This window comes from Tauraco erythrolophus, chromosome 1 (assembly GCF_009769465.1).
Source record: "Tauraco erythrolophus isolate bTauEry1 chromosome 1, bTauEry1.pri, whole genome shotgun sequence".
In the NCBI taxonomy this organism is placed as follows: domain Eukaryota; kingdom Metazoa; phylum Chordata; class Aves; order Musophagiformes; family Musophagidae; genus Tauraco; species Tauraco erythrolophus.
In genome coordinates this window covers 32,704,449-32,722,207 of record NC_141465.1, presented here as the reverse complement: position 1 = coordinate 32,722,207, position 17,759 = coordinate 32,704,449, and positions in this window count along the sequence as shown.

Sequence of the window (17,759 nt, the reverse complement as noted above, 5' to 3'; positions counted from 1 at the left end):
ATCCAGCTGTGACATCCACTTTTTCCCTCCGAGCCCGGAGTGTGACTCAGCAGTGCCCCGAGAGTTTACTGCTGAACCCAGATCCTCCCTTGGCTGCTTTAACTGTTTGTTCCCAACTGTTTGCTGTGGAAATTATTTTACAGAATTGGCAATTGATGATTCAGTGCTATGTAGGGAATCCCCTTGAACCCCCCACGGATTGACTCATCTCGCTGCTCATTGAGTCCACCTGCTCAGGGCATAACTGTGGTATAAATCCACTCTCCCTTACATGGCTGAAGATCCCAGCTGGGGTGGCACATGTTGCCTGCTGGCAGTATGGAAATGGGTTGTTTGTTGACCTTGGGTTTGTGTCTCATGACATTCCCTGGTTCTGAGCAGTTCTAAATTAATGTTAATCAAAGAAGCACCTGAACTGCTTCAGCTCTCTGTAAGGTGGCACAGGCAGGTGGTGACCCTAATCGGTGGGTTTTACATGTGTGCAGGTATTGAAGTATCCTCACCAATGAAACCAAACACAACAGCTCTGTGTGTTCTAAAGTATCCTTGTACTCCTCCTGAGGAAGAAAGGGGGAATCAGTTGATGAAGCTAAAGTTAAACTAGAGGGGACATGGTAGATGGCTGAGAAACCAGAAAGTGAGATATCACTGCTGCCAGCAGGTACACATATGAGTCCAGTCCTCTAAAAGGCTGTGCTGTGAGAAACAATTTTTCCCCTTTATCCTTCTTAATGATACTGATTTATTGGTCCTGTGGCAACAGTCCCTGGAGTTCCTGTACCAGTCAAGGCTCATCACAATGTAGTTAGAGGATAACCATGCTTGAAACTTCTAACAAACACAGTTAATCAGGTCCCTGCAAGAAAACAAAGTGATTCAAAGCAACAGGGCTAGACTCTTTACGGCAAAAGCTCTCTCTCTTCTCTCAGAGCCCCAGGAAAGGGCCGTAAGAGTATGGCTTCTGAGTCAGAGTGTGATGCATCTGAATTGCAAAGTTACACAGCAAGCAAAGACTGAAAAGAAGCAGACCGCAGAGTGGAGAGACAGTTGTTGAGATGGGGCAATGAGAGAGCTTTTTACAGGGCTGTCTCGCTAATGCGTGTATGGAGTCTGCCTTAAATTTCAAGCAGAGGTGGCCTCTCAATCACAGCATTGGTAGGTGGTGTCTGGGGACAATTTGGTTAAGTGGAAGGTGATGATCCCAGAACAGCAAGGTTGAGAGTGCTGGAAGAATGAGGAGAGGGAGAAAGAAATAAATCCCAGACTCTTGGGTGGAAGACAGTTTACAGATGAATCAGTATGACTCTAGCATGTGTAATACTGAAATACATGGTGGCACCACAATCCATCCAACTTTGAAAAGATCCCAGTCCTAGCTCAGCATGTAAATAATCAGTATTACAGCAAATGTGGAGCCTGCCAGATGTTTCATCTCTAGTTTTTCCCAGAAGTATCCTTCAGAGATATGGGAACATGAGGCTGAATCTGCTGTGTGGAAGTGAGTGTGAGTCTTCCCAGGGACCTGCCTAGGGTCAGACATACAGGAGGCATCTAAGTGTCAGGGAAGACTCAGGGCTCGTAGGTACACGCTGGAGGTTTCTCCCTTCCTGCTCGTAGGGATGTCGCACCCCTGGCAGAAGTGACAGTGAAGATATGTACCTGGGGCTCATCAGGAGGAAGCTACGTTCCTTGTGTGGACTAGCAATGGGTAGCACACCAGCATCCCACAACTTGAATTTACATCTCCAAACAGCTCAAGAATTGCTGACTGCCATCCCTGAGCTGTGCCTGATGTAGCCATTGCTTTTGTGTCTTTTTGAAACATTTCTTCTGTCAGTTGGTCCATCTCACGCCTATGACTTCTCAGAAAAGGCATCTTCCCTGGAGCTTTTTGAGGTTCTGAGGAAAATGAGAGGAAAATAGAAGACCCAGTGACATTGGCAAACTTTTCCTTTCAATGCTAGGGCAGGATGCCAGCAGTCAAAATTCAAATTTTCCTCACTAAGATCTCAGGTTGATTGAATAATTGAAAAAGTTAGTAGTTTAGAGCATCAGTGAAATTTTTGGACATTTTGGCCTTGATCTAATACTGAAAGTAAACTAGGGAAAAACTCCAATCCACTTCAATTAGGCCAATGCTGGGCAGTTTTGAAAATCTCACATGAAGGTCTGTGGGGCAAGGACTCTGTTATGCTCTGACTCGGTGCCTTCCCAGCATTGCTATGACATTGCTTGAATGCATTCAGTGTTGTGCAATGTGTTTTTACATATCTTTGGCAGTCTCTCTTTTCAGAAATTCTGGACCTTAAAGGGCAGAGGAAGGCACTCAGATGTTTAAAGCAGGGATGATATCTCTTTTTGCCCTGGTCTTTAACCTCAGTTAAGGCCAGTTAAGTGCTGCCATAACCTGGATAAGAAAATCTAAGAGTTTTATTTCTTTTTCATAACACATTAAAATTAACAAATAAACCAAACCTGGTAAAGCAAGGTAATCTCCACATAAGATAAAACAAATGTGTCCCTGTGTGCCGGAAGTCGAGCTGCCGGGGTAGAAAACCAGCTTGGATGACAAAGGAGATTTGGGAACATCTCAAAAGAAAAAGGGATGTCTATAAGTCTTGGAAGAATGGGCAGGCATCCAGGAATCAATACAGGGAGGAAGTTAGGACATATAGGGAGATAATCAGGGGGGCAAAAGCCCAATTGGAACTTAGACTAGCCTGCTCCGTAAGGGACAACAAAAAGTCTTTCTATAAATATATTAATAACAAAAGGAGGGCTAAAGATCACCTCCAGCCCCTACTGGACTCAGGGGGTACGTTAGTCACTAGGGATGAGGACAAGGCTGAGGTCCTTAACGCCTTCTTTGCCTCAGTCTTTAATAATAAGGTCAGCAGTTCCCAGGTGAGCTGGCCTTCGGTGTCTGAGTGCAGGGAGGGAGAGCAAATCGAAGCTCCTGTGATCCAAGAGGAATGGGTCAAGGATCTGCTCCTTCGGCTGGATGCCCACAAGTCTATGGGGCCTGATGGTATCCACCCGAGAGTCCTGAGAGAGCTGGCGGATGTCATTGCCAAACCCCTGTCCATTATCTTTGGGCAGTCTTGGCTCACTGGGGAAGTTCCGCTGGACTGGAGGCTGGCGGATGTTACCCCCATTTACAAAAAAGGGCGGAAGGAGGATCCGGGGAACTACAGGCCTGTCAGTTTGACCTCGGTGACAGGCAAAGTCATGGAACAGGTTATCTTGAGTGCTATTAATGAGCACATACAGGTTAACCGGGTGATCAGGCCCAGTCAACATGGGTTTATGAAAGGCAGGTCTTGCAAATCAAACCTGATCACCTTCTATGACAGGGTGACCCGCCTGGTTGACGAGGGAAGGGCTGTGGATGTAGTTTTCCTAGACCTCAGTAAAGCCTTTGATACAGTTTCTCATACTGTTCTGGTTGAGAAACTGATAACTGCTGGCCTGGATAGGCACACCCTCCTTTGGGTTAAAAACTGGCTGGATGGCCGGACCCAAAGAGTGGTGGTAAATGGGGCTAAATCCGTCTGGAGGCCGGTCACCAGTGGGGTTCCCCAGGGCTCAGTGCTGGTTCCAGTTCTGTTTAACATCTTTATCAATGACCTGGATGAGGGGATTGAATGTACCCTCAGTAAATTTGCGGATGACACCAAGCTGGGAGGCTGTGTTGATCTGCTCGAGGGTAGGGAGGCTCTTCAGAGGGATTTGAACAGACTGGATCGTTGGGCTGAGGCCAATGGCATAAGCTTTAATAAGGCCAAGTGCAGAGTCCTTCACTTGGGGTATAAAAACCCCAAGCATCGCTATAGGCTCGGGGAAGAGCGGCTGGAAAGCTGCCTGGCAGAGAAGGACCTGGGGGTGTTGGTTGACTACCGGCTTGATATGAGCCAGCAGTGTGCCCAGGTGGCCAAAAAGGCCAATGGGATACTGGCGTGTATCAAGAATAGTGTGACCAGCAGGAACAGGGAAGTGATCCTGCCACTGTACTCGGCACTGGTGAGGCCGCACCTGGAATATTGTGTCCAGTTTTGGGCCCCTCGCTTTAAGAGAGATATTGAGCTCCTGGAACGAGTCCAAAGAAGGGCGACTAAACTGGTCAAGGGGCTGGAAAATAAAACTTATGAGGAGCGGCTGAGGGAGTTGGGGCTGTTTAGCCTGGAGAAGAGGAGGCTGAGGGGAGACCTGATTATGGCCTATAAATACTTGAGAAAAGATGGTGGGGAGGTGGGGGAAGGGCTCTTTACATTAGTGATGGGTGATAGAACAAGAGGAAATGGGCATAAGCTTAGTCAGGGGAGATTCAGGTTGGATGTTAGGAAGTATTTCTTCTCTGAAAGGGTTGTCAGCCACTGGAATAGGCTGCCCAGGGAGGTGGTTGAGTCCCCATCCCTGGATGTGTTTAAGAATAGGGTGGATGATCTACTTGAGAATATGGTTTAATGGGGATTAGGGATGGTTGGACTCGATGATCTCTAAGGTCTTTTCCAACCTAGAAATCTATGAATCTATGAATCTATGAAAATAGTGGAGTTGCAGGTACTGCTGCAACATCGGCAGGACTTAGACATCCTCTCCAGCCCATATAGCTCTAAGGACCTCTGGGGTTATCATGAGGGCTGTGTACGTTTTTAAAGATGACTGCAGGACTTTAAAGTAAAGATTTCCCACTCCTTCTAAGCTACAGGAGCTAAATATATCCTTCCTGTTTACTCTCTGTGTGATTTTAGACTAAGCTCCAGTCTATAAAACAAACTGCATCTCTGGCGTCTCAGCTCAACAAGGAGCAGCACAGCCTTGGTTAGTAATCCAGCATCGTCTGACCGCCTGCCTCTGCCAAAGCTGGCAGCAAAGCGCGCTTCAGGCAAGTTCAGGGGACAGCTGGTGATATCTGGATCAAATCAGTTCTGTGGTTTAGTTCAAACTTAAGGGATAAGACATATGCTGATGCTCTTTCTCTTTTTTAGGTAAGCATTTCCATTTGTAACGAGCCATCAATTTTGGAGGATGCAGTCTGGATTCAGAGAGGGAACCTACGGGGCGTCTAGGCCACATGTGGTTTTGGCAAAGACTTTTATTCCAGCTTCTGAATTCATGACAGACTGATAGCTAGCTTCAGATATCTTATATTTAGCTTTTCTGGTTTTCTTAATCTATGATTTTTTTTTCCTGAATCTTTCTGTTCATAGCAAAAACCTGTCATAGTCCAGTGAGACCCTCTGCATCCCACTCATAATGCAGAATTGCACTCAGTTATCACGGATGCTCTGGTTTATTCTCTACCCAAAACAAGCATCTTCTGTGAGGAAAGGGTCACAGGATGATGACTTTCTTTTTGTAAGCAGATGTGAGTAACATGAAAAAAAAACCTCTTAATAGCCAGTCCAAAAATGACCAGAGGCACTGTTTTGCAATACAGGGTGTACAACCTAGTAAACCCAAACCTCTCCAATGTAACATAGCTATTCCTTCCCTACCTCTCTTTTTGTCTCAGAGAAAAAGGTCAATTTTGTATTTAAAATACACTATCAAAGATTTAATGATTGTACCATTGGCCACAGTTCAAACAATACAGGCAGGAAAGAATGTACAGCTGTCAAGTGTAAACAGAAATGGGTACAGCTCAGAAGTGCTTCAGACAAATCATTGTATGTCATCAGCTGGTTTTAATTAAGAACAGACCAAATATTCTCTCCCTTCCCCCTTCCTCTTTCTTCTCCCCCTTCTTCTTCTACCCCTTCAGTTACTTAAAATGATTTGTAGTGTAGTGTCTTATTGGTGTCTGTCCTTGTGGAAGTAAGCAAATGAATATGGAAATAGCTTGACTCAAAGTTCAAAGCATATTATGACATCTCGAGGAGACCACAAGATTGTAATCTTAAAGTTGCAATGGCAATAGGTTAGACTTGCACCTTCCCACTTTCTGCATGGAAAGTCTTGCTTCAGGAACAGAACTCCATCATGTCGTTTCATGTTCTCATTTAAATCATTGTTTTACAAGCAGATTTCAGGTTGATCACCTTAGTCAAGTGAGTTTTCTTCAGTTTGTGCCTTGCGATAGCACCAGACCTGGCAGGAGGGAAAACTAGTTGCAATATATCCTATTTTCAGAAATGAGACATTAATCAATACTTAGACTCTTCTGGATGGGTCTGAGCCAGAGGCAATGCAAAGGAACTGATGTGGTGCACACATTATTTGCTTTTATTTATTTGTTTTACATTATCTTCTCTGGATTGCCCCGCTTCTGTGTTTTACTGTTGCTACTGGTATGGATATCTTCTGACTCTGAGGCTTCGAAAACAATATTCACCAGTAAATATACTGTAGCTAAGGACCTGACATTGAAGAAATATCCTTAGAGTTACTTTTCTCATGCTGCAGCACAGAAAAGTACACTCTGAAAGTAACATCAGTTTATTGTGTTGTGTTATGCTCGTTGCAAGCTTCATCCAGTTTGTTTTCAGACAATGAGGTGGTTGTATTTCCAAAGCAGTAACAGCATTGTCTGCAAATGTATTGCAACCCTCTTGAAGGGTAACCAGGAGAAGAAAACACACTGTCACAGTTTGAATGGAGCAGCACTGTGCACTTTGACTCAAGAGTGGAGAAATGAAGTCTCGGCAAGGAAAGAAACTATAATAGATATTTGGGTTTACTTGCCAGCTCATCTTATTTCTCTTTGCTATGAAGAATAGCAATAATGGCAATAGTAATAATGTTATCGATGGTACATCGTGAAAGGATTGTAAGGGGAGAGGACGAAATAAATATTACCTCAGCCTCTACTTAAATGACAATAGTGTGGGCATCTTGCAAGAAGGCACTCTTGCATTTGCAAGATAAATAGGTGGTGAATGCTTCTTTAGCCTGCTGCTATTGCTATCATTGAAAGTCTGCTTCTTCTAGGCACCAGACATTTTCTTTGCTGCTACCCTCAACCAAGACAGAAAGGGTGCTTTTTCCTTGAAGAGCAGTTTATAGCTTCCCACATAAAAAGAATTCTTGGTAGAGATCATCCCGTGTGCTAATGACCACAGAAAAGAGTAGACGTCATTGGCAAATGCAGTATCGGTTATTTCCATATTTGCTCATAACAAAGAGGCAGAAGCAATGAGAAAAACTCAGTTAATTTGCGCCCACCAATAGCTCCATACCAGTGTCGATTAATGAAAATTGCAGACAGGTTTACGTTGCATAAGATTTCTGAAAACTCTTCTGATTTGCTGGTTAAAAAAGCTTTTTCATTTAAAATATTAAGGAAATATTCTTATTCTCTGAATCACCTGGAAAGCAAAGCGTATCCCACAGGATAGTTGCTATATTTTTCTTTTTTAAATGCTGACTTTTAACTAAAAACCTGTGGCCTAAATCATAGGGAATTTGGCTTGGTCTCTTAGAGCACTGAGGTACAAACTTACCTCATGACCAAAGTTGAGGTAACATTTTCTAGATAATAGGTGAAGGCCAGTGTATAGGTACTTTTACTATATAGGACAGATGCTACAGCTGTGTAGTCACCAAAAGACCATGTACCTTCTGATCCAGGTCATTCAGCAGTTAGGCTGGAGGATACTTTGTTTGGATATTTTTTTGCACTGGCCCCTTGCTTCAATACTGTCAGTTAATGCTAAATATAGTGCATGAATCTCTGAACAGTTCTAAACCACTTTCATATTTCATTTTCTTTTCCAGCGTGTCTTTCTCTCCAAAAGATGATAGTAATCACAAACCAATAGCTGGGAAGCAAAAAACGTTGAAGATTTTATTAAGACTATGTGGAGAGACAGAAGATCAGTCTTGACTCTGGCTCTACAAACAGCCTAACTTGTACCAGTTCTGAGACAAAAAAAGAAGAGAAAAGAAATGCAAACAATCATAGAAACATGAGATGAATTAAGAAGACATATGGAGATCTCCATGAAATATGGCCTCTAAGTTTACTGGGAAACATGTTTCCTATTTGCTTCACACATTCAAATGTCTGTTTTGTATGCAGCAGAAACAGATTTTCTCGATACTCTGTGTGGGGTTAGTGTAATACGTATGTTAATTTATGAAGCATAATTTCACAGTGCACACTTGTATGTATTTTGTACATTAATTATTATGATTATCTATGATATGTCTGTATTTTGTGTTTATTGTATAATGCTTGTATCAGGTTTGGTAAGCAAGCCCATACTTCTACTAAGTAACATAGACAGGGGCCCCCCAGATGGATCAGAAGGATTGTCTGAAAAAAAGCTCTACTTTTTTACGAGGCTCAGAAGCCCAGTAAAACTTCTCTACATCCTCATGCAGCCTCCCAACAGAAAATAAAAATCCTTTATTAAATAATGTTGCCCTTTAGGGAGACATACATGACATCATCTGAACAAATGTATTTGATGAACAATGCATCAAGATGCACCATTCTGTGAGTGTGATTATGAAGCTCGGTGTGTGGGAGGCCTTCAAAATGGACAAGTTTTCTACCTTAATTTTATTCTTGAACATAAAGAGGATCTCAGTCTTTCTGAGAAAAAGGGAGGGATATTTCCCTCTGAAATCTGCAAGACTCTCTTCACAAGAAGGTTTACTCTTAAAAAACTGCAGAGGTGTTACATTATTTTCAAAGTGCCTCTTCACTTATTTTTTTAAGGATCTATTCCAGCCCAGGCTGATTGAGACAAAACAACGCCGGTATTGGAGGAAAATCAAGTAAAAGAATGAGTTAGTTTCATGATTCATCAAATTCCTTATTTTTTTTTTAATCTCTGCTGCTTATTCTTTTAAAGTAGAATGCAGCAGTTTTATGTTCTGTAATTATACCAACTTCAGGACAGCTTAAGCAAAAATACACCTTGTACTACTGCACATGAATAAGCAATGGGCAAAATTCTGTATTTACACAATGTCTTATGTGGATATGCAGGAAGCTCCGGGATGATCCTAGCACAGAGTACAAAATTTTTGAGATGTGGCTCCCAATGAAGTTAATTGATCGATTTTTCTCTCCCTGTTGTTGCTAGGTCATCTTTGTGAAAATCGTGGGATGACGAGTTGCAAAGAATAAGATCAGTTTTTAACATAAGCTTAAAAAAAGAGAAGTCCAGCAAACTGAAAACTCCAGAAAATATCTTCCTTTTTGTTTGTCTAAAGAAATGAAAGATCAGGGAAATTCCTGAAGGCAATCAACATTTCATGTTTTGTTTGCATTGGCTCAGGTTCATATTTGAAGCTCTATATTTAACAACCCATCTCAAGAAGGCTAGATAGCCATGGCTAATGGCAATGGAAACAATTTCTCTTTGTGGTGTCTGCTGTCATGGTAAGCCCAGAGCTTTGATGTCTGCCTGACACTGTTTCAGAAGCATTACATTAATTAGTAATATAAAACTGAGAACTATTGCCGTCTTAATTGAAAGTTCTACTGATGACTGGTGGAGGATCCCCCCTAGCTTCGTCAGACACTGCAGCCTCTTTCAGCAAGATGAGCTACAACATTTGCAGGAGCATTAGTTTTATTGACATGGGATGGCTGTGTGGAAACAGATGTAAGGAGGAGGCTCCTCCCTCAGAGCTGTCCCTAAATCTGGGACGCATGACCCCTGATGCTGAGTTGTGCTCCACTTAGATTAACTCCCTCATTTGTCATTGATTCCAGTGCCCCAAATCCACGCTGACCCACAGTCTTGTTCCAAGGATGCTCCTGTCCCAGCACCTGCCCTGGGGCAAGCATTCCCACTCGTGTTCACTCTGCCTTGTGTGACCACCCCGGGGCCTCAAGAGCTACTGGAGGTTTCCCAGAAGTGTACAGAAGTGAGTGCCGTCCATTCTCTGGACCTCTCTAAGAGAGTTTTACAAGACTTTTGGAATCTCCCTCAGCCTCGCTTGAAATGAAAAGGAAGAACTTCTCCAGGCATTTTTGCACTAGGCAAGTTCCCAGTTCAGCTTAAATTACAAGTGACAGAGAAAGACCAAATGGTTCAAGGGTTTAATTACACTGCACTGAGTTGCTGCGTTGTAGAGTAGCATCCTACTTGAAATCCAACTATGATCAGCAGCGACCAGTTGACAGCTTTTTCACAGCGTGTGTGAAATGAGTTGTAATCGCTGACCTGATTTTAATAGACAAACTATCAGTGTTGAAAGGAAATAAAAAGAAAAAAGACACCCACTGTTTCTTTGGGGAAGAGGTCAACAAATAAAACATGCAGGAACACTTTGTACTGAGGGGTTTTTTAAATACTTCGTAGGCTCTACAAGTCTAATTTAGAAAATCATAGCCTTTAGAAAAAGTACTTCATAAGCTGATTAAGGACTTCTGGAAATAGAGAAAGTGAGGGTAACATGTGGAAACTTGTGTTGCCACTCCTGTGACTACCCCAGGTAAGACGTGTAGAATATTTTCTGAGTTCTTTGCGTTGGTGGCACACTTTGGTTTTCAAGGATGGGGAAAACATATGAAGTTAAAACTAAAAAAATAGATAACACTTAAAAAAAACCCACAGCACTTTCCAGCCAGAAAAAATCTGCTTTACAGTCACTCTGGTTTGGTTGCCCCATGTCTTACTTCTTAGTGTACATGAGCGTTTCTTGAGTAGGCTATGTGAAACATGACACATTATGGGGAAATTCCCACCGTACACCCTGCCCCCTCACCTTCTTCCCATTAACGATGTGAGCTGGGAGATGTGGTCTGGCAAGGGTGTCTGGAAATTGAGGTACCTGTACTACAGCTCCCTGTGAAACATTGCACCATCATATCCAGTCTAAAATATTTTGGGTTTCTTTTTGCCAAAAAATATTGATATTTGAACAGTTACTAAAAATTTCATTTTTTACTCTCTAGTTTGAAGAATGTGGCTACTGTGAAAGACTGTTAAGTTTCTGTGAGATTCAAATGTCATTATTACAGATATGGTAAAAAATTCATAGGCACTGAAAATTAAAAAACCTATCCTAACAATCACGAGTAAATGGCAGTCATTTGTGTTCCCTAAACGATAGAATAAGCTGATGAAAAATGGCCAGGATTAGTTATGCCGCTATACTTTTGAGGGCCTGGGTTTATTGGAAAGAATTTGGTTAAACGTTACAGAGTCCTATTCATAAAGAGCTTTGTCCTGTTTCCATGGAATTTCTGCCCAATTTACTATTTCCGTGCAATTTGTCTAGTATGCTCCCTCCTCTTGTAAGCAGTTATTTTTACTTGATGCATTTTTCCTATTCTTGGTTTCCATGACTTCAATTACACTTCTAAATACAGTCAACATCATTGGCCTTCTTACTCAGAAGCTGAGCAAAATCCACTAAAATGATTGTTTCTACTTGCAGTAAACAGAACGGGTCAGAGGTGATGCCTACTGCAACATTAGTGAAACCAAAGTAGACACACATGGGATGAGCCTAGCCCTCAGAAATGTCATGGTGTTGTAAGGTTCATGGCAATATTATGATAATAAATTATTTTCTTAGTTATCTGAAATTTATATTTTCAGTGGGGAAAAACAGATTAGCAAGTTGAAGAGCAAAGCAGGTAAAAGGTAGCTGTAGATGATGAAGAATGTATGACAAGAATTCATGTTGTGCTGCCGTTAGCAGCAACTGAAAGATTTCGAGTTGGAGTTTGAAAGTCACATCAAATGCCAGCTCCACCGAAAAATCAGTCTCCACTAAGGATAGGTACTATATGGCCAGACTGAGGATGTGAGGCTGAATTCAGGAGAGGGACGTGGCACTGCGATGTAGTGCCCAGTGCATGCCAAGAGCTATGTCCTTAAGACAGGATCCTTGGAGATCTGACTCGGTGAGTGTGGGCCACCCAAGATGGCCAGCGGGAAATGCTGTGGTGCCTCTCGGGGCCTGAGGTTAGGCTGAAGATCCAGCTGCAAACTGGATCAGTCGTTTCTCAGGAAGATAAACAAGGAGAAAACAGTGAGATTGGCCTTCCCTACTATCCACCTGAGACGAGTAAATTACAGGTTCAAATCCCGCCTATTTTTAATCTGGATTAGAACCATGAGCCTAATTCTCCACTCTTCTGTGGAAAGATCCTAATCATTCGAGTAAATTGCAGAGCACTTGGGGATGTGACAGTTGCTCTTTCACTCCCATGGGAGCTGTTGAACTCTGTATACCCTCTGTCTTCACTAATGTTAAATATTCTCTAATCTGGTACATCCAGTCTAGCCTTAAAATTTGGGTCTTACATCTTGCTTCTTTTCAGTGTCCTGACATATAAAACACCATACTGGTACTGGGAATTGATCCTGCCTGGATTTCAGCCCACACGACTCAGCTGTCAAGTTAACATTATTAAATGGTTCTTATAGTCCACCAGGAAGTATTAGAGGGTTGTAGGTTAAGAAGCTTTTACAGTTATCTAGTGTTTAATTGAACAAACTACTATGTGTATCACTTAGGCAGTTGTCAGAGAAAGCGTTAGCACGTGCTTTTACATCGAGGGTATGTAGAGTGCCGTGTGCATGTCATATTTAATGTGGTAATAAATGTACAACAGTATATTGAATTCTCATACTCGCAAAGCGTTAGATGGAAGGTGTGTACTTTGTTTAATATCCTTTACCAACTGCTTCTTAAACAATCAATATTTAACATGCCGTAATTGCATTGTATATTTAAATTGAATGGTTCTTTGGAGCAAATTGAAGTAGCAGTAGAACTCTGGCTCTGGGCTGAAGGGGTGCATTAGTCACGGTAATATTGGGCAAGACCTTGGAGGAGAAAGGCTATGGGACTGGCAGAGCAGTCGTGTGATGCTCCCAGCTCTCGCCTGTGACCTTCTCCAAAGCAGCAGACAGTCAGCATCCAGAGGGGATGGGCTAACTTCAACACTGCTGAAGCTGGTGGGTGTTACCTTTGGGCGAGTCTGAGCACTATCAGCTCTAGGTAAAGGTGAGTGAGCGGGTGACTTTGGCTGTTATTTCTTTCTAAATTCACGTCTAAATCTGCTCACTGACAGCCTGGTCCAGTCACAGAAGAAATCCAGGCGACCCTCCCCAGTAGCTTGCATCGCTTTAGGATGAGACCAGATTACTTGCAGCAAAGTCCCTACTCATTTTTCAAAAACATATTCAGATTTCTCAACAATCAGCACTGACGGTCGTTCAAAACAGGGAGTTGCGGAGGAACGTATGTACAAGCCACAGTGCACAGCATCACGTGTGGGATATTACTAAAACTACTCACTCGACCACAGGAATAGCTTGAATCACTCTGACACTTGCTGTTTTGATTTGTTACAGAGTTAATCCAGCCAGGAAACAGAAATAATGCCCCATGACGTGGGTAGATAACTGACCACTGCACAGCTGAAAAGATCAGTTCTGCAGCTGAACGCATTAACTGAAATTTCAAAGTGTTACCAGAAAAAGGGGGGGGGGAGGGGCAGGGGGAGTGGGGCAGAAACCCAGTCAAACTGAAATTAGCTGTTGAATTTAGAAGAAAATCTGAATTTTTATTTCAGTTATTCATTCATCGCTAGTCACAAGTTTGTCACAACTTCAGTTATAAAAGTGGCACCCTCATCATGATAATTAAACTAGTCGCAGGACACAGATGACTCAGCTGCAGTTCAAAGAGCCTCTTATTTCTGTCAGACTGAGGCCAATAGCATTCACACAGTTTTTCTCATGTGAGAAATGTTAAGATACGCCAAATTGAGTCATTGTGGGCAGTTCTCTGAATGTCAACTCAGTGCTCAGCAGCAATTGAACAAAAAATACTGCTGTTAAGAGAGTCGTTGGGAATAAAATAGAAAGCATTATTAGGACACATTTTAACTTGAGTTCCTCTTGGCCCCGTTTCAGAGGTAAGTCAAAGTATGAGTGCAGGAAGGATGTGTGGAGAGCACTATGGAAGAGCATCTGTAGAGAGACTAAATAGACTATAATTTGGGGAGGTGGCAGTAAGAAAAGTATAACTGAAAAGGGGGGTGCAGTTACAGTTACAGCACGAAGTGACTGGAGGAGGAACTTGCCATCCCATGAGTGTTGGGTGACAGCCTCCAAGACAGTCAGGCATAGGTACAGGATATGCCAGAAGAAAGACTTTTTCCACACAGCAGTTTTCCCATGTGTTTTTTTAAGCTGTGAAAGTTTCTGCCATAAGCCAAAGTCTAAATGGAAAAAAAGGGTCATTAGGGACTGTGAAACACAACAGAGCAAATACAACCTCCAGCTCAGGACCTCCCTAAAGCACTGATGTCCAGAGCTAGGTAGGAGGAAGGAGATATAAGAAGACAGATCCTTGCATGCCCACTATGTTTCTTGCTCGTTTTCTATAAGTGTCCACTAATTATCATTGCTAAAAGCAAGATAGCAAACTAAAGCTTGGAGATGTCCTGCTACACCTCAGGACAGAGCAGCGTAGTGGGAGGCCCAGGTCATTCAGACACTTGCATGCAACTGACTTCACACATATAGGTAGGCCCATTAAATTCCCCGGGACGACTCAAGTGCATAATATTAGGCATGTGCAAAAAAAAAACCGCTTCCAGGTGCAGAGACTTAAAACACACTCACTGTGGCCCAAGCTCAGCAAAGCACTTAAGCATGTGCTTAAGCCCCTGAACCTCAGTGTGTTTGGCTGAGCAGGCACGGACTCGTGGCGGAGCTAAACCGGTGATTCACAAACGTGTAGAACACAAGCGATAAAATCACGGGATACTTGTTTAAACTCTGATTAAACAAATCAGCAGCCGAGGTTATGTGCACAGCTTGCACGCTGCCGTTGCAGGTTTATGAGCTCCACAGACACGATGAGAGAAGAATCAAAATTCTCCTAGTACAGACATTTAGTTCTGATCTTTCCTTTCACCAGGCTCACTAATTGGACAGAAAATACTTTATTTGCGGGCATCAATTTATCACAGTCAAGATTGTACGCAGCTATGTTTTACTTCTTAAAATCCCTTCCAGAGCAATAGGATTAGGTGAGACTGTCATTAGAGCATTCTGATAAATAGCAAGAAAAACCTTAAAAACTCGCTGACTGCGGAACAGAGACACTTAAAACAGAATGTAGTGTTTAGCCCCGGGCCTTGGCAACAATTGAAACAAAATGCTTTGAAACAAAGCAAATTGGCATTTTGCTGACTTTTAATGTACTGTCTTTCCAAGCAAGACACCTGGTTCAACTACACAAAACATCTATTCAGAATTACAGTCTGAGCTTTTGTTATGCAAAAGGTAAATGAGGGCAACATGAACTCTGTGAGAGAGTCAGGTTTGGGTTTTTTTTCTTTCTCCCTAGGGCAATCTGTCAAGAAGATACTGGTTACTGACAGGAAACCAGGAGTCTTTTGAGGATGTGTGGGTTTCTTTTTGGGGGGGGGGGGGGGGCGGGGGGACACGGTCCGGTGGAAAAAAGATACTAAAGGCAGTAAAATACACTAGCTGCATTAAGCAAAAGAAATGTTCTCACATTTGAATATCAGGATTTAGAAAAATGGCGCATGTGTGTGTGCACACGTGCATGCACGCGGGGGCATATCAGTATACAAGAAGGGGGGATTTGTGTATTTAAGATGCTAGAAAGGTACATGTGGCAGCATTGTTCACGTTACCTTAACTTTGATGCTTTCAAAGGCATTTTATGAGATCCTTGCTGGATGGTAAGCAAGTCATTTGTGTGTTTTCTTGCATGTCTGCTGCCTTGGGATTTTATTGAATTCAAACCATTTGAATCTTATGGATTATCAAGTTTATTAACCATAAAGATGGACCTAAATCCAGACTAACAGAGATTGCAACCCCAGCTTTGGTATTTAAACTTATTGGAGGGTACAGATTCAATAAAATCCTTGCCTACTGATTTGGAACACCTCTTTCATCTTGGATTTCATTTTAAGGGCAAATTAGGTCATATTTCCATATTAAATCTCAGTCATGCTGATCAGAAGCCTGAAGAGCTTGACCAGTTTGACCATTCACTCCTCAAGCACCTAGAGCTTTCAGGCAACAGCAGATTGAAGCTCTCCATCGAACAAAGCAGGGTGATCTGTCGAAGAAAGCAGGGTGATCTCTCAAACAAAGTACCAACATCACAATAGAAAAATACCCTGTATTTTCTCATCAAGCCTCACACCTCTAAACAAAGTGCACAAAAAGCCCTCCATATCTGATGCAGCCCTTGTTCAGGCTTTTGGAGGTCACAGGAGAGTCAGCAGTTTGATGCATATGAGGTATTTAACTGCAGTGGGTTGATCACTGCTGTACGTGAAGTTCCCTTTGCTGCTCACTGGCAGAGCATCTCATTGACCAAGAGGTAGAAAAGACTTATTTGGGAATGTTTCAACAGAAAGTATTTTGTCAGAGCTGCCAAACAAAAGCTTCTCAAGAAAGACTTGTCTTTGACTAATTTCTCTCCTTAAAAAAGTTTTTGAAAAAAATAAAAGTCTAAATCTTTCCCTTTTTGTACATTCAAAGGAAAATTTAGCAGGGAGGGAGGAGATTCTCTTTAAAAGCATTTCTCGTTTTGTAATACAAATAAGCGATGTTTTAAAAAGCTGAAATAAAAAAGAAAAAATATTTGAAAGTCATTAAATGAAAACTGTTTTTGTTTGGTTTGTTGGAATTTTTTTTTATTTCAAAAACGTACTTGATATTTTAACTATTTGTCCTGAAATCAATAGATTTTTTTTTCCTGATTCAATGTAGTAAAATATTCAAAATCTGGAAAATTTCCCATGGGATAGGAAAAAAAAATCCTACCCAGCTCTACTCAAAATTACAACACGAAAAGGCAATCCTGACTTTATGCCTGAACACGTTTTTTGGGGATGGTGAGCACGAAGGAGGTAAACACTAATGTCAGTGGATGCTTCAGGAAAATCAGATCTGTGCTAGGGCATATGGGCAGCAGATAAACCAGGCTGCAGGATGATGAGTCACATGGGTTCCGTGAGCTGATTCCCTGGGATAAAAAGGTCTTACTGTCATAGTGTACAATGGACAATTTGTTGCACCCTTCAGTTATTTCTTAAGGCAGATAAACCAGTCCCCTTTGCTGGTGGCTGCCTCTAATATTATTATTTAATTACAGTCATGACAGTATTGTGAAGTGCTTCTATTGCAAGGTAGGATTGCCGCATTTCCAAAGGAGGGGGGATGGGGGGGTGAGGGCAGAAAGGAATGGGAATAGGGTGGATAGCCCAGGCACCAAAACAGAGACTTCAGCCCCAGCCCAGCTTCCCTGAAGACTGGCAGCCCCCACCTGCCCTGGCCATTTATCCCTCCAGTCCTCTCTTCCCAAAGGTCCTTCAGCCCCATGTCTGCCTTGAGGATATTGAGGCTTCCCAAGTATCCCTCCACATCCGTCATCCTTACCTCAAATCTCACACATGGGAAGCCCCCGCTCCCTCCAGGAAGACCCTCCAACCCTTTGCAGCTTCGGAGCTGCCCAAGCTTCCCTTCCCACCAGCATCTCCACCCCATCCCAAACTCCTGCCCCATGGCCCCAGCACCTTTCTGACTCCCTCTTCCCAAACCCTCATCCCCCGGCATCCCGTGCCCACTTTCTTTACGGGAACCCACTTTTCCGGCTCCAAGCTCTCCCCATCCCTGAAGTCTCTCCTGTCTCCCATCTGGCCTCAAACACTGCAGATGATTAAAATTAATATAATTAATCCCATTCTCTCTGTGCTAACAGAGACAAGTGCAGGTACTAATTTGTGCTCCAGTCCCTTGATGTAATGCTCACTCTTGGCCCCTGGCCCACACCCTCTTCCA